We start from the raw sequence: 4,138 nt of genomic DNA, 5'->3' as shown, positions 1-4,138 counted from the left end.
ATTGAACAAATAATACATTAAAGTTTGGACATGATATATTAAACACTGTGAGGTTTCTGCTAATTACACCAAATTTTAAGTATTAATTGTACTGTAAAATAACGTGTTACTGTTATTTTTTATCAAATGTATATCTTTTTCCACTAGACATTATGTTACATTATAAGTCATGATAGTTAACATACAATGAATATTAAGCTAAATGTGGTACCACAAAAACTGGCCATGTCTTTACGCTGTATTTTCTCCATCTTATAAATTTTCTCCATTTGCTTTCAATTACAAACGCACGCACACACACACACGCACAATCTTTGTTTGTAAGGGGTGACTTCTGAGTAAGGAGCGTAGGCCGCTGACCACCACAACAGGAGATAAGGGTGTTGCTCCCTCAATGCAGAGGAGTCAGATAAGATAATGGATCAATGCAGCGGATACACACCAGTGTCACAGCTTAGCAAGGGCATCATGTCCTTCTGCCATATCACTGGCTTTAGTGAGTGCTGGGGATCCAATTGCTTCCCTTTAATTGGAACCACAGGAGGTGCTGGACTTGGATGCTGTGCTTATCTACTCTTTCCACAAAGGACGGGCTGGTGTGAGAGGACGACATCAATAAATAATCCAAAGGCTCTCCTTCAAATAAACAAGAAAACTGGAAAAATGAATACAGTGCTAACTCAGCTAAATACGCAATTATCTGGTGAGATACAAAATCTTTTATGATGCATGAAGACGCTCCTCTGCTCTGTTTCCCAGTGTCAAAGTTGGCTCTGGAATGGCTATCTATGGAGACTCATCTGTAGCTAAAGGAAATTAGCTATCCCTAAACCACATTAGCACTCAGGTATGTTATTCTATCACTCCTCTGTGTGCCACAGATGCAACAGAGCTCAGCCACTTGTTTCCATTTGCTATCACCGTCGTGTCTTGGCTAAACACCAGCTCTGCTGTCACAAAGTTGTTTTCTGAAATGGCTGTAAAATGAGTATCTGTGGGTTGCCACGTGAACAGATGCTGCGAGGGTGTTGCACACTTTTCAGAGTAGCCTGCACTTTCTGCAATTCTAACTCAGGATCCCATATACAGTACAATCTGTTTTTATTTCCTGACTTAGAGCTGGATATGCTCAGTTTTGACTGATTTATTAACTAGTATTTTTAAACAGTGACTTTAAAAAAAAAAAGATTTTAGGATTATTCAATCAAAGAAAGGGAAATCAATCATCTTTGAGTTTTCTTTCACCTTCTATCTTCACACACCTTGTTACTGCTCAAAAATTAATCTGAGTCAAAGTACTGCCTTATGAAATGTTGCCGTATCCCACGACACACACACACACACAAAAAACATTCTTTACAAGTTCTAAAAGCTTTATTTTTCCAAAATCCATCCTTTGTCCTCTCTATGGTACAGCACTGTAAGTTTTTTGTCAATCCATCCATGTGTACAGTGTTTCCTGCTCTCTAGAGAGCTGTGGAGGGATACCCTGAATGGATGGTCATGTTAGCATTTGCTCAACCTGTCACCCCTGAGAAGGCCTGGCTAATGTGACTTTAGGATATTGTCCAAAAAGGCCTTGAATTACATCAATAATTCAGTCACCGTCAACAAGGAGAAGAGAAAAAGCTCACTCAAAAAAAAAGAAATTGTTTAAAATATTTTCTCTTGTACTTTAAAAAAACATGTCATTAAAACCCATGTAAATAAACGAAGAAAAAGAAAGAAAGCAAAGCTTTTTTTACTCTCCCCTGTATGTTGTATAGAGCCTACAATAACATAATCTACTCTCTTCTATGATAGCAGGTCATTATGATACAGATAACAATAACTCTGATACAATCTCTATAGTTACTCTATGATTTCTACATATAATTTGCCTTCTCTAGATTCTTTATTTTAAGAAAGTTTCAGTTCTTTAGGTCAGAGTTCCCACTCATCAAACAAACAAACAGTGAAGATTAAAGGCTGGCTGGTTCACTGAGTAGTGTGACTTGGGAGAATCACATCAGTATGGCCTCGCTTACCCAGAAAGACTTGGGGGTCCTTAAACAGAAATGTACATATAATCAAAGGTCTTGTAGAAGCACTAGTACTGGATGGCAATTACAGGGTTTTTACGACAGATGTCACTGCTGCATCACAGACAACTTTACATATTGCACAATGAGAAATGCATAGGATTTGCTCCATTACTGTAATTTAAGAGTACACGATTTGGTGTGAGTGATGAAGGAAGGAGGATGCGTACACTTTGAGTTTGTATGATACCTTGGCAACCGTTCATTTTGGCAGAGGGAGGGTTGAGTGTCAGTAGATATATCCTGTGTGGTGATAAAGAGGTTGGGGGACAGCACACGGGACGGGCCTGAACAACAATATGACAGTTGATGTTGCACTTGTGACACTTATCCCAAACACGTGTTTCTGATGTAACAATGTTTTGCTCAGTGGAAGTCATACAAAAGTTCTCCACTAAAAGGTAGAACAGCAATGTCATATGGCGCTGAAGCACCCTCTCCGCAGCACAAGAGCCGCTATAAATGGAACGGCTCAGCCCAGAGTCCCAACATGTGGAGACGGACCATAAGAGTCAAGCATCAAGGGCAGCACTGACAGGACAACCCCTTATTTCAAATGACTCTTCACTGACAATTCAGACTTGGCCCTTGGCTGTGTTGGAGCACATAATACATTGTTACAGTTGTGTACAATATAGAATAGATAAAGCCATTGACACACTGGAAACACATTATAAACATAAAGATACTGAATGTATTGCTTTATATAGGAGACTTGTCTTAGTTATGGATAAACCATAATGTGATCATTCTCACCTGATTGTTTTTTTTTTCTTCTTTCAAATGAAATTGACATGGGATCGTAAAAACACACCTAGGGCAAAACAAAGGCAAATATCAACACAATTTTCATTGCTTTTGTAACTAAATCAGTTTTTAAGGTGCTTTTAATGTGGTTGCCATGGCACTGTGCTTTGTTCCTTCCCACGCTGTGCGCAGACACTGCAACAGGATGTCAATCAAGAATTGGCTAAGCTCCCCACCCACTGTCATCCAAACTTTCACTGAGCTCTAAAATCCCATCAAGTCTTCAAGTTACCCATTGTGTTTTCATTATGTGTGTAATTGTGTGTGCGTGCTCCTCATCATCATCATCTCATGCTGAGATAATGCCACAGAAAATCAAGGGCAACAGCGAGGTGACAGCGGGGTGAAGGAGGGAGGAAAAGAAAAATAGCAGTCACGAGGGGAAAGCGATAATGGCATTTTGCAAATGTAAGACATCCATGGCTGCAAAAATGTTTTCATGCCGCTAGCTTGGTAAGGACATAATGTTCAAGTTGCATTGCATGAATGATGTACTGAAAAAATCATTCTGAAAACAGATTTACAAAGTGAAACAAAGTCAAGTTGACATGCTGACCTTTACTGGATCTAATGAGTGCTTAATCCTACATATACAGGGATACAGGAAAGGAAAAAATCTGGAGGGGTGTTAATGTGGCTGTGACTCAGAAAGAAAGAAGTTTTCATTTGTACGAGTTAAGAGCTCTGGGAAACAGCCAGAGGTGCAAAATGATGCTGACAGGTTTTAATATATATGGTATGTAGTTATAGCTTCACATACCACTCACAGGACTGTTCGATAATTGCCATATTCAAGATGAAACGGGACAGCAATTGACCTCAGATGGTCCTTTAAGCTTGATCGTTGAAAACACTGATCACTTAGACCGGCTTGTCCAGCCATACAGGTGGATGCCTCATGTTCAGCTGCCCCCACCCACTCCACCCACTCCACCCACTTTTCATTGAAACCCCCAAACCAATAAGTTAAAACGTTTTAAAAGAACATCAAGTAAAGGGACCTTATTTTGTGGCAACCACACTAAACATACATCTAGTCTACATTTGTTCTCTAATAAATTACACAATAATATCCATAATCCAAACCAGTTTGACCCATGTAATGGCTATAAAAGTGGCCTCTGTGCACCAGTAACTGTCTGGAGGCCTGTCCTGCTCCTTAGGTCTTGATAAAGGGAACAGAAAGAAGGCATGATGGGGGATATTGGCCTTTATGATAGGAACAGCTCTCAGGCCTAATGGCCTCCTGA

At 39.8% G+C, this 4,138-nt stretch overlaps 1 protein-coding gene across 6 annotated transcripts in view; it reads right to left on the bottom strand.

Annotated features, from left to right (window-relative positions):
- Positions 1–1,355: 1,355 nt before the first annotated feature.
- Positions 1,356–4,138, bottom strand: part of znf385c (zinc finger protein 385C) — a 146,285-nt gene continuing 143,502 nt past the window's right edge. For all 6 annotated transcript variants that reach the window (XM_032537952.1, XM_032537950.1, XM_032537955.1 and 3 more), the window contains one exon: positions 1,356–4,138. This exon is cut by the window's right edge and continues 379 nt beyond it. The gene's annotated coding sequence lies outside the window, so the exon portion shown is untranslated.

This window comes from Etheostoma spectabile, chromosome 15 (genome assembly GCF_008692095.1).
Source record: "Etheostoma spectabile isolate EspeVRDwgs_2016 chromosome 15, UIUC_Espe_1.0, whole genome shotgun sequence".
NCBI classification, from domain to species: domain Eukaryota; kingdom Metazoa; phylum Chordata; class Actinopteri; order Perciformes; family Percidae; genus Etheostoma; species Etheostoma spectabile.
This window is presented reverse-complemented; position numbering and strand designations above follow the sequence as displayed.